Raw genomic sequence first — 13,441 nt, 5'->3', positions numbered from 1 at the left:
ATGTTGTTGAGGGATATCAGAAATGATATTGAAGGATATTACTGAAGGTATTTAGAGATATCAAGGACGATGTTGTCAGATTTGAAAGAGGCCAAGTCGATGTTGAGATATATCAGGGTTTATGTTGATACCAGAGGCAACATCGAAAATGACCGTGGATGATATTGAAGGGTGTCTTGGTCGATGTTTAGAGACGTCAAAGACAATGTTTATGACCAGGAAGATGTTGAAGAAACAATTTTCATGTCAAACAGCATATGGCTTAAGAGTAGTGTTGTTGCCGACGTTTACAAATATTAAAGACACTCCTTAATAGATGATGAGGAAGATGTTGAGGGAGGTCGTGCTGATTGGAGGATAATAGGAACGATGTTAAGATATGTTGAGGATGATAATAAGAACAGCATTTAGAGAAATCAAGGATAAATGATAAACAATGTGATGAGCTAGGCTAAAATATGCCCGGTATTTTTTTCTTCAGTGGTGTTGATTGTCCAGTAGTTGAAGATCATCTGCGTGGTCAAGTGGAAGTGAAGTCTAACTTTACGCTTTCCCCAATTTTTTTTAATTTCTTCAAGTCATTGACACAGCCTTAGAACTAGATGCCTTGATGCTATATTGGTTTCAAAATCTGAGTAATTTGTTGGAGATTGCAAGTTTGAAGTTCCTCCCAATCAGCTATTTTAGACCTAATTGCACTCTTTTCCTCTTCACATACTCCTTCCTCAGATTGATGTCCAGAGCCATTCCTAGGTAATTGGCTTTATTCTCACATGGGGCAATGGTGCTATATTTATCTAGCAATGGCGAAATTGATATGGACTAATCTCACAATCAGCTCGTTTATCCTCCATTTTTTGGTTCAGTCGTGGATTGCATTGCTAGATTTTGTAGTTTACCAGTTTACTCCTGATACAAGACTCACCGCAACATTGGTATGATATAGGATTGGTACTCTCGTTTTTAACTCTTTTAAGTCCAAGTATTCATCTTTTATTTGAAGATAACACACATAGCCTTATTACTATAAAACATTTTATAATAGTTTTAGTAATAGTTTAGTTAAAAGCACTTAAAGATATTGATGAAAATCTTATAATCTAATAAATTTTCAGAAACAATTTTATTTTCTGTAAAGTGAAAATGTTTTGTATTGTTTTAACATTTTTTTTCGATTGAGTTTTGTTAAGTTGAGTTTGTTCTTTGTCGGCGCCCATTGGTAATGAAATAAAAAACGTGTCGAGATTAATTTTATTGAGCCGCCCGCCGCCGAGTTTAAAACTTCTTTTTCCCATTCACATAAAAACCGAGTCTCGCGCGCCCGACCGGCTTCGTTTTTATTGTTAGCGATAACCAAGAGACTCTCGGTTTTACGTTACCGGCGCGATAAAAATTGACGACGAAGCGTAAATTTCGGAATTTCAATCCGACGACGAAGAGATCCAAAGGTGAAAAGAGGAGAAACCGAAAGAGGCGAGCGGAGACGGCGAAGAAATTGTAGTAGGTGATCCATCTCGGTCGCGCGTTTATCCGATCTTCGAACTCATACGGCTTGTTGTCCCTTATTAATGTTAACTGTGATATTTTTGAGGGCGACAACGAGGTGGACGCCGAGAGGTAATGAAGATACCAGATAGAGGTGACGGACGAGAGACCGGGGACGTTGTCCCTCGTCGTATAACCGACCCGTTTCGATCTCTATCTACCTTAAAAAGGAATGACAGTGTTTTAATTTTTCAACCGATAGAAACGACAGCACACTTAAAAATGTTACACACTTCTTGAACTCGATTTCTCTTCGCCACCCTTCTCCTACACCTTTTTTTATTTATTTCAAAAATTCAATAATTGGATCAACAAAAATATTTTTTTAAAATGAATAGAAATAAATATTACTACACCGACACGTTAAGAACGTGGTATTTTCCTTTATCTCTCGAGATAGTTATAATTCACAAAACCGAGGCAGCTCTTAAACACGAGATTCTACTTCTTGAGGCGAGGAGATCAGGTGCCTTTGGGTTCGGAACCAACAGAAGAAGTGTTGTACGACGACGTCTCAATCCAGGTAGAGGCGATTGAGTGGAAAAAGTGGAAACACGGCCGCCGTCGCCGCCGAAGAGAAAGATTTGTAGCCGCGACCGACTACTTGTAACCTTACCGTCGCTATCTTCTCCTCGTCGTCGACGACGCCCCAGCATACAAACCGTAGGTCGCGATCCTGCCCCACACCGGCCGTGTGGTGACAAAACGCCCCTCGAAGATGTAATTTATTGGCGTCCCGACGGAGACATCGACGCCGTCCGCGTCGGCGTTCATTTCGACCATCGAAAGATATCCTTTAACTTTTAACACCAAAACGAGATTTTTAACTCGTAACTTGTTACATTTTCAAATTTCTTCTCATTGGAGCAAGTAAATTACTATAAAATCAACTGGACATGATAACGAAGTCATCACAAGTACAAAAAGAAACCACTCAATGGAACTTTATTACACCAACAGTAATCGTTGAAACAACTCTGCAAGGAGTTGTTGGAGATATGGTGTTTACTTATGAAGAGATGACCATTATGGTGTCACGTTAAGATTGTTAAGTGTAGTTTGAAGTAATTTTATATTGGTTTCAGATCATTTTTTTGTGTGGGACATATTATGTTGTCGCTTTATAACAATGAATATGAATACAAACATCTCAACATCATGTGAATGTGGAAACTTACGAAAGAACGATTCGAACATCGAATCGGTGCTTCACATAAAATCCGATTCAAGTGCAATTGCATGCATCTTTAAAAACTAGATGGTTTACAAAGCCTTCCAGTCCCTGGCTAACAGATAATACTAAACTACTGATATCTATTCGAGATGATGTGCTTAAAAAATTCAAAAAGTTAAGCTAACTCAAGACTGGGTTTAATACAAGTTGCATCGCAATCTAGTAACATCAACGGTACGGGCTAAAAAGAAGGCATACTATGATTACGTCTAACGTGGTAAAGATCCAAAAGCTCTTTGGAGAAAGATTAAACTTTTAAATATAAATAAAAAAATCGATAGCAAAGTACCTAACATTTTTCTTCCAAACGATTTAAATAATTATTTTGTTCACGGTGATTCTTCACTTTATATTCAGATTGATCCCGAATTACCCATATTTTATCAAAATAATGTAAACCCTAGAGTACAGATAATGCAAGCTTTTATGCCCGTTGATGAACATGAAGTATCTATGATAATTAATAACATTAAAACTGCTGCGGTGAGTTCTGATGGTATCTTATTCTGGATGATTGACTTGTGTACTCCTTTTCTCATTCTTTATATTACTCAAGTAACAAACGCTGCTATTCATCAATCAGTTTTTCCGGATGCCTGGAAGATGGCTGAAGTAATTGAATAGCCTGGTGCAAGAATGGGATAAGTAGCAATATGTAAATTGTTCAGTAAAGGCAAAAAACTTTTTTAATTTCATGTTTGTATTTAAAGTGATGATTTGATTTGTATACAGTCAGTCCCAAAAGTCATGGTACAAAATGGTTTTCGCATGATTTCCAAAACGTGATCGTAAATAAAAGAATTTTTTTATTACCATACATGTAATTATTTATTTTTAACAGATTTATAAACAGAAAACACTGCAATTTAACAAAATAACAAAATAACTTAATAATTCTTCAAAATCGTTCCATTGCAATCTCACAAAAGTAATCGTACATCTGAAAACCGACAGGGGTTTCCCCGTCTCTTTGTAAATTACGTGGGATTTCCCGTGCAGCTAGTCTAACCTGCCCTACATCTAGTAATCGTTGCTCTCCGTTTGTCAAAAAAGTGTCAGGGCTCCCAGAGAACGGAAACATGTGTAGAAGTGAGAAAAATTGTTATAAAATTACATAATGAAGGTCGATCTATACGTGAAATCGCTAAAACACTTAATAAAAGTGCTTCCACAATTCAGTACATAATTAAAAGGTTTGTGGATACCGGAAATATTGAAAATGCTCCGCGCACTGGCCGACCAAAATTGTTGACTCCCCGAGAAGAACGAAGCATTAGGCAAGAAATCAACGCAAATCCACGGAGAAGTGCCCCAAAAATAGCGGCAAACGTCCAAAACAAATTTAATAAAACCGTAAGTGCAGAAACTGTGGTTTTGCGTGGTGCCGGGTATAACGGACGAGTACCACGAAAGAAACTTTACATTAGCGATGTTAACAAAAAGAAACGAATCGAATTTGCAAAAATGCATAAAGATAAAGATATGGACTTTTGGAAAAGGGTCATCTTTACAGATGAATCAAAATATAACATTTTTGGATGCGATGGTAGGGGTAAAATTTGGAGAAAGGCCGGTACAGCCCTAGATTTAAAAAATCTCCTACCAACAGTGAAACATGGCGGTGGATCCGTTATGGTATGGGGATCCATGGCTGCTTCAGGAGTCGGTAGTTTAGTCTTTATTGAAAATATAATGAATAAGTGACAATATTTAAATATTTTAAAGGCTAATTTAAAGCAAAATTCTATACAATTGTGTCGTGGAAGTAATTGGATTTTTCAACAAGACCAAGACCCAAAGCATACAGCGCATGTAGTTCGCGAATGGCTTTTATATAATGTGCCCAAGCAGCTACATTCTCCTCCACAATCACCGGATATTAACCCCATAGAGCACGTGTGGGATTACTTAGAAAAATCTATTAGAATGCACAACATTAGTAGCAAGGAATCCCTAAAAGCTGCATTACAAGTAGAGTGGGATAAAATTCCGGCATCATACACTGAAAAATTTGTTCAATCTATGCCGAGAAGACTAAAAGCTGTACTTAAAACGAACGGAGGACCAACGAAGTACTAGTACCAGCTTGGCTGCGTCTTTAATTACAACTTTTGGATCTGTACGATCACTTTTGTGACATTCCAATTTAAGAATTTTGAAGAACTATTAAGTTATTTTGTTAAATTGCAGTGTTTTCTGTTTATAAATCTGTTAAAAATAAATAATTATGTGTATGGTAATAAAAGAATACTTTTTTTACGATCTCATTTTGGATATTATGCAAAAACCCGTACGATGACTTTTGGGACTGACTGTATGTAAATAAGAATGACAATTATATCTGCGCAAATGTCAGTTTTTCAATATATTGTGAAATCATAGTAAAAACAAATTGTGGTGCAGGAAGGAGATATAATAATATATTTTATTGTCGTAATAAACCTTTACTACAAAACGTCATTGAATACATAAGAAATAAAATGAAACATCAATAATACAAATATACATTTCATGGCAATTACACACTACACATCACGCATTAAAATTGTGGGACTGAGCAGTTGTGAGATGTTCCTCGCACGAATAAAAAACGTTCTCCATCAAATATTCTTTTATTTTCCTCTTAAACTGTTGCCTAGACAGCGCAGTCAGCTGCGGTGGTAGTTCGTTGTAGAGTTTTGGACCCCACTAATCCAGTAGTCTTCGTATTGTAAAGATAGCAGAAGTCAGCCTAGTCCTCAGATGCTTCAAATATTCTTCCCACGTCATTCCGCTGTCTAGATGCACACCCAGAAATTTTACAGTTGTAGATTCTCTCCCACGTCTAGTGGTCTCCAACACTATATGTTCTGTTTTTTTCACTGTTTAGTTTGAGCAGATTATTACTGAACCATTCTTGAGTGGACAATATAGCTTTTTGTGATTTAGCCATCAAGTTATCCTTTGTAGTGTCCTTTAATACGATGGATGCATCATCAGCATATAAATATGTCTCTTCAATAATGTTGCAAGGCAGATCATTAATATACAGGTTGTCCCAAAACTCAACGTCAAGCGGGCACTCGGTGAGAGGCCAACTCATACCTGTTCTGGAAAAAATAAGAAAAAAATTCTATGTCTCTTAGTTAAGTGGTAATAGACATATTTTTGAAAATATTAAAAATTGTTTTCGTACATCATATCTTTAGGTATTTCGGTCAGAAATGTTCGCAATTTAATAGTGATTTTTTTAATAATGTGTTCCTTATGAACCATGCTACTATAGCAGTCACAAATCAAAGAACAAAAGTCGTTAGTTTTGCAAAAAAATGTATTAGTTTGATTGAATTAAGGTTGAAAGAATTTATGTCTATTTAGTTTACCCACGATTTCTAAACAAAGGAGTAGTACAACACCCTTGGCAAGTTATTTCAAAAGATGCCCTGTTTAGTCAAGATTCCAAAATGGTATAACAGTTGCCATTTTTTTTCCTAAAAAATATTATTGCTTGTTTTTCTGCAAAAAACGCGTTGTTTAAAAAATTCATACTCTCGTATGTTATTTATATTTCCTCCAAAATAATTTAACAACTTTGTTAGAAGATGTGCTCAATATCTACAGAGAAATGTGGTTTCAACAAGATGGTTGCCCAGCTAATTATGCTTGCCCTGTACGGTATTGCATACAGAATAGCCAGAAAAATGGATTGGACATCTTGGTTCGATTACGTAGCTTCCTCGTTCTCTGGGCATAAATCCCCTTGATTTTTTTATTAGGATTGCATAAAAGAAATTAAAACCGATTGAAAATCTTACCGAACTGTGCCACAATATTTATACAGCACCAGAAGAAATAAATGCAAAGAGATTTGCACAACTAGTAAAAAGATCTTTTCTGCGACTATTCAGAGCTTCTACAAACACCGTTGCTTTAGGTTAATCTTATTAGAAACAGTCCTTTTGCAAGACATAAGAGCAATCATCTTGTTGAAACCACATTTTATAGTTCGTAGATATTGACTAGCACATCTTCTAACAAAGTTACGAGGAAATAAAGAGTAAATACAAATAGCATACGGAAATATGTATTTTTTAAATAATGTGTTTTTTTGCAGAAAAACAGGCAATAATATATTTTATGAAAACAAAAATGGCAAGTGTTGTACCATTTTGAAACTTGACTAAACAGGCCATCTTTTAAAATAACTTGCCAAGAGTGTTGTACTACTCCTTTTTTTAGAAATTGTGTGTCAAACTTAATAGACCAAAATTCTTTTAACCTAAACTCGATCAAACTAATAGTTTTTTTTTTTGCAAAACTGTATATAATAAACAGGAGAAGTCTTGTTTGAAGTACCATGTTTGATTTTTACACTAGATGATCAACTACCATTATACTCAACATATTGTTGTCTGTCCATCAAATAAGATCTTATTAAATTTTGTTGTAGATCTCTAATACCATAAAACTGAAGTTTACTCAGGAGAATGGAGTGGCTGATGGTATCGAATGCCTTGCTGGGGTCCAGCAGGTCGATCTGAACCACATTTTGCTCATCGTGTGCTTTCGTTATAAAGGCAATTACTTCAGAAACAGCAGTCATTACCGATCTGCCTGATTGGTACCCGCACTGACTGGTCGCAAAATATTTTCAACAACTTTGCAATTAATGTCAAATTTACTATTGTGGAATTTACTTTTTATGATTTCATCAGTCATTTTTGTTGTTGTCGTGTTTTTCATATTCTACATCAAGTAGTTCTTCTGACACTCCCTAACTCTTTGCACTACTTAATATTGTGTGATGATATCATATACCTGTCACATTTTCTCCTAAAACACTACATTAGCTACATTTTGCAAATTTAGCTTTGCTCTATCTTGCTCAATCTCGTACTATCTAGCTCTATTTCACCTTATCTCACACTGTATCTCTATTTTCCACTGTCTCGCTTTATCTCGTATTGTTTTGTATTGGTCTCACACTATCTCCCACTATCTTGCTTTGTCTTGCACTGTTTTGTCTTGTCTTACACTATCTCGCTCTGCCTTGCACTTTCTCCCATCGTCTTCCCTATCTTGCTCTGTTTTGCACTGCCTCCTATTATCTGGCACTGTCTCCACTTACCCCTCACTGTCTTCGCACTGTTTCGTCCCGTCTCACATTGCCTCATTTTATCTTGGACTACTTGCCTCGAGCTGTTTCACTTCATGTTTATCTATATATTTGGAAGATATGTCGGCGTAATGATATAAAAAGAAAACCATCTCGAAGTATTTGAAGTTTTTAGTATTTTATAGATATATGGTATAAAGCAAGCTGCAGGATAGTAGTTGCAAATATAATTGAATGTGGATTAAAAATTGCTAAAGTCCAGTTATGTCTAAAGGAACAGAAATTTAATTTTAACACCTTGGTCGAAAGAAAATTGGACTAATAATAAGATTTAGACATTGTTAATAATTCCAATCATAATTAAAAAAAGTAATGTTTTTAACCATTAAAGAAAAACATGTACACGGTAATTATATAACTATAAAAATTGTTGTATGGTTGTGATGAGGTATTATACACGGAGGGCGCCATGGCCGTAAAATAAGTATGGACATTGTACGCGAAGGTGCAAAGCGAATCGTTGCGATTTCTTCAGCACACGTGAAAAAAAGTCCCTCGAAGGAGATTTTTTTCATAGGGGAAACCGGAAAAATCAATTTGGCAGGCGCGGCAAGGAGACGAAGACTTTTACTGGTCCCCTATTATGTTCGGTTCTTTCGGCCGTATCGCGTTTACAGCTTATGCAGAAAGCCATTATTCAGATTAGATTTATTGGCCGGCAACGTGGCTCTTTTCTTAAAATATCGCGACGGTATTAATAAATACGTCGTGACCGTTCGTAATCCACGCGCGAATCGATTTTCCGCAACCAACGACGACAAATTTAATCTTCAAAAAAAGAATATATAAAAGAATTACATTTTTTTTATTATTTCTTAAATTTAAAAATCTTAAATATTATTCGTACCACAATTAAACTTAAATTTAAATAGTAACATTTCTTTTCAATTTTTGAGGATAACATTTCCATCTATATTTAAAATAAATAACTAAACACTTATTGATTACAGAAAACTGTAATATCAATAAGATTCGGTCTAATATTTCTAGATGGCCATCTTTACATTAATTTTTTAAATAAATATAACATTATTATTATTTATTTTCGTTCATAAATAAAGATTGTCGGTGAAATTATTAATTATATAATTTAATTCAAAGGATTAGAAAAAAATTTTAGGTTGTCGTTTGGGTGGCCTACTCTACACATGAATTAACTAAAATAATTTTAGTAATAAATAATTATAAACAAATTTTTCATAACACATACTATATTAAACGTAATTTAAAAAAAATTCTCAATTACACAAAACTGTCCGCTTTTATTTCCTTTAACTACGAATTAAAACTTTATTGAACTGTCAAACGCAATTAAATTGAGTAATTAAAAAGTTTTTGTCAATAGGAAACAGCTTTTCCAGGTAAAATCCCCGATCGCTACCGTTTATATAACTTCAACGGTGGCTTTGGGGGGAATAAATCTCCATGAAATCGACGCTGAAAAGCCGTTGGAGATAGTAGCGGGTCATATATAATTTTTGAGACCGCACACTGTCACTTTGTGCTTGAATTATTACCACGTTTCCTTCTGTACATACGTTTTCGTAAACGGATTTGCATTCAAAAGCTTCAAAAGAAAAAAAATGTGTATAATATTAACATATAGTAGCAATACTAAATATTAGCGATGTAAGAATTAAGTCAAGAAAGTTACCTAACTGAGAGTTACCTAACATTTTTAACTAGGTTGTTATCTGACATAGATTGGAAGAGAGAACTACGCAGTCTGACTTAGGTTGATCATTATGAAAAAAGGGAATCTGGACATCAGCACATCAGCATGTTCTATCAAGATTCCTATCACACCTCTATAAGTGGTACTTGCAAGAAAAACTATAATTTGTCTAAACAATTCTTTTCCACTAATCATTAACTGCACGTAGTTACATAAAGTTTCTAGGTTCCCTTCCTCCGTTTTCTTTTCTATTAGAGCTCCACCCTTCCGATTTGGTATTCAAATCCGATCTTTTCTAATTATTCTTGAAAATACTCTAACGAGTTGTTTACCTAAGGCTTTAAATAACAGTTTTAGGTTGCTTCCATTCTGGATAGTTCTTCATCATTCATTATCAGTATTGCCTTTGGGGGTTTTTCAAATAATACTTGCACACATTGAACTGTTAAACCACCTACATTTTGTAATAAATCCCGATGTAGTAGTGCTTCTGGCGATAGCCTTTGCTATTTTGGCGATGTTGCTTACAAATACTAAGATAAATAAATAAGTCAGAAAACATTTGGCAAAAAACTATTTATTGCAAAACGTGAAAGAGACTTTTAGGTTGGATATAAAGATCGACGAAGACATTATATAGATGAGATGTTATATTTTTGATTTCCTGCTACGCATACATCATGAAATAAAGCTAATATCCACGCAGTACTGGTAGCACCTAAGAGGCCTTAAAAATTTTTATTTGCTGATATCATAATTGTATTTGGAAACATTTATAACTTCAGATTTATGGCAGAATAACTTTATCTCTTTATACGCATGATATTTTAGTAGCGTTATTCATAATTGATTGGTCAAGATAATCATTCCCAAAATAAATCTAATAACTTTAATCAAAATAACGAATTGGTTCTTATCGTACGTTTTTATCTTTTACTTATCAATTCTTATTTTAAAATTTTACAATTAATTATTGAATTGTTCAGGGAGACTCAAAAAGTAAATTAATAATAGACACCTATACTTATGTAGGTCACGATTTTCAATTAGAAAATGTTGATAATGGCTTAATTAGCTGGAAGAATTTAGTATACCAATTAGTTCCAAATTATGAAATTTCTTATGCGATTACAAAGAATTGATTTAATTGAAATCGAAATTCTTTCGAAGTTACAATTTAAGTGGTAACATAGTTTGGGCATTTAATAATCTTTGCAATAATATCTACTGATAAAAATGTTTCTTGAAGCATTTCCTTCTACTACTGGTAGTTAATAAAGATGGTTATGATGGTACTTGATATTAAACACAGCTTTGTAACGCAGCTATTCAGGAATGTATGATAATAGTGGCCAAAATAGGGCATAGGGAGTTGCCCTGAGAGTCCTAAATTATTGAACAACAAATTAACTAAATGCAGCAATCGATTATTTAAGAGATAGGAAGTCAAAGATATCCATTTTACCAGTATATGTATTAAGATTAAATAAACGACTTTGTAATACTTTAACTGGTTTTATTATCGAAAAGCGTCTTCTGTAAAAGATAAAGGGGTGTTGAGGTATCTATGTAAATATTCTCTAAAAGCTGACAATTTATGAGTTTTATGATGGAATGAGTTGTGAGGAATTATAGTGTCTATTTGTGTTGGTTCTGTAAATTTTAAAATCTATTTTACTTTTACTCTTGATAAGTGTAAGGTCTAAAAAGTTAAGTTCGTTGTTATTTTCTGTTTCTAAAATGAATTTTATGTTCTGATGTAAATTATTAATATAAACTGAAACTGATTTATGGTATAATTGCTATTGTTATAATATTGTTACGTCATAATTTAATATTTTTATTATTATTGTTGTTGTTATCTAAAATTTTATTAAATAAAATATCTGAGAGGAGGCGCTTAAGGGAGAACCCATTGGCGGACCTTCATTGTATTTGTAAAAAGTATTATTAAAAGAACAAAAATTTTGTTCTGTACAAAGTTTCAGTAAATTATATACTTGTTCTAAGTCATTATTATTAAGTTTGTCTTTAATTCAGCTTTTAACAATGTTTAAGGTCTCCATAACTGGTATCTTGGTGTGTAAATTCGTAACATCTTCAGGTAGTTATATGTTTTGGATTGTGTTAATGAGATCAAGTCTGTCATTAACAGTAAAACTAGCTTTTAATTGTATGTTTTTGAAAAATTGAATAAGAAATTTTGAAATTCTGTATGTGCTGGAATCTATGTATAGATGAAATAATTGGTCTGATTGGATGATTGTTTTTGTGTAATTTAATTAAGGAATAAACTAATTGTGTTATTTAAGGACAATATTTGTCGAGTGAGCCCACAAACAAAATTATATGGCGGAAAGAACAATTTACTTTGTATCCAGTCCACGCAATTTGAATATTACTCCGTTCGATGAGATAAATGATGTATAATAAATATAAGAAATAAGATTAAATAATTACCAAATATCAATAACAGCATCCTTTTGTCAGTAAAGACGAAGTAATTTGATGGAGCACTTTTAGTTCTTGAGATACAAGGTTTTGAACATAATCAAAATTTTTGGCAATAATTACGATATCTAAATAATGTTTAAATAATTGTAAGAAGAATAAGTCAATTTTTACTAAATGATCATCAAGTATCAATAAAAGCACCCTCTTTTCAATAAAACAGCCTGCATTGCAAAATCTCTTTTACTTCTTGAGATACAATGTTTTGAATATAAGTATAATTTTCAGTAATATTTAAGTGATTTGTATTAAATTTAAACATTTGTGAAAGATTGAATCTTTTGTAAATTTTGACTAAATGTTCACCACATAACAATAAAAGCATCCCCTTTTCAATAAAGAGGTCCAATTTGATGGAGTACTTTTAGTTATTGAGATACAAAGCTGTGAACATAATCAAAATGTTTGGCAATAATTTAATTTATCTGCATAAAGTTTCAAAAATTAAGTTAATTTTTACTAAATGCTCAGCAAGCATCAATAAAAGCATTCTATTTTCAATAAAATAGTCCGCATTGCAAAATCTCTTTTAGTCCTTGAGATACAAGGTTTTGAACACAATCAAAATTTTTAGCAATAATTACGTTGTCTAGATAAAGTTTAAATAATTGTGAGAAGTAATAAGTCAATTTGTACAAAATAATCACCAACCATCAATAAAAGCATCCCCTTTTCAATAAAATAGTCCGCATTGCAATATCTCTTTTAGTTCTTGAGATACAGTGTTTTCAATATAAGTAAAATTTATAGTATTGTTTAATTGATTTGCATTAAATTTACACATTTGTGAAAGATTGAATCTTATAGAAATTTTGACTAAATGTTCACCAAATATTAATAAAAGCATCCTCTTTTCAATAAAACATTCTGCATTGCAAAATATCTTTTAGTTCTTGAGATACAAGGTTTTTAACATAATTAAAATTTTTAGCAATAATTACGTTATCTAGATAAAGTTTAAATAATTGTGAGAAGAATAAGTCAATATTTACTAAATGATCACCAAGTATCAATAAAAGCATCGTCTTTTCAATAAAATAGTCCGCATTGCAAACTCTCTTTTAGTTCTTGAGATACAGTGTTTTGAATATAAATAAAATTTTCTGTAATATTTAAGTTATTTGTCCTAAATTTAAACATTTGTGAAAGATTGAGTTTTATACAAATTTTGACTAAATGTTCAACAAATATCAATAAAAGCATCCTCTTTTCAATAAAGTGGTCCAATTTGATGGAGCACTTTTAGTTGTTGAGATACAAGGTTTTGAACATAATCAAAATTTTTAACAATAATTACGTTATCTAGGTAAAGTTTAAATAA

The sequence above is a fragment of the Onthophagus taurus genome, chromosome 1 (assembly GCF_036711975.1).
Source record: "Onthophagus taurus isolate NC chromosome 1, IU_Otau_3.0, whole genome shotgun sequence".
NCBI lineage: Eukaryota > Metazoa > Arthropoda > Insecta > Coleoptera > Scarabaeidae > Onthophagus > Onthophagus taurus.
This window is presented reverse-complemented; position numbering follows the sequence as displayed.